The sequence below is a fragment of the Poecilia formosa genome, unplaced genomic scaffold (genome assembly GCF_000485575.1).
Source record: "Poecilia formosa unplaced genomic scaffold, Poecilia_formosa-5.1.2 Scaffold163, whole genome shotgun sequence".
Lineage (NCBI taxonomy): Eukaryota > Metazoa > Chordata > Actinopteri > Cyprinodontiformes > Poeciliidae > Poecilia > Poecilia formosa.
In genome coordinates, this window is record NW_006800102.1 from 57,264 (window position 1) to 58,106 (window position 843).

Consider the following 843-nt stretch of genomic DNA (forward strand, 5'->3'; position numbering starts at 1 on the left):
TTAGCCATCTTAAAACATTGTTAAAATGTTAGCTGGTTCTCGTAAACCCAGTGTTGTGTGTTGTGCATGTGTGTCACAACCCCATCAGTATCAGTAGCTGGGTTTCCATTGCAAATGTGCGCTAAGCTTTGTCGATATTCCACTACCGTCGAAAAAATACAATTTCGCAATTGCTGTGTTTCCATTAAATAAGAAGCTCAATTAAAATCAATAAAAATAAGGATAAACGTCCTGCCACTTCCTGTGGTGGTCGTCTTTCTTTGTAAGCAGTAACATCGGGTTGTTGGTCATGTGACTTGTGTGATGTGAAGAAAATGTCTCTATTGCAGTTGTGCGAAATAAGGCAGTTTTGATCTAGCCAAAACTTTTAATCAAAAAACCAGTTTGTTTGTTTTTTTTTTTTTTCAAATTGGCATATTTCTGTTAAGTGAATTTATTTTCAAAATTCAAAATGCGCAATTATTTGGCCAGTGGAAACGCAGCTAGCGACTTGGCTGCAATGACTGACGGCCACGTTGCAACACAAACACATAATTCCTGTAAAGGAGCAATAAAGTAAACAAATATATATCTATATATATATATATATCTATGTATATATATACATAGATATATATATATATGTACATCAGAGCCTCCCAGTTCTTCTAACCCTGAAAAAGCTCAACAATGGAAGACTGCAGGATAACAGAGTGGCTCTGCTCTTTGTTTTGCTCACCTGTGATTCTGAAGAGTTGGTTAAGGGTCTTGTTTTATTTTGTCCTCTGCGGCGGTGCGATAGAGAGGATTTCATTATGCAAATCTCAGTCTCTCTGCTGATGAGCATGGCCTGAGGCTTCTGTT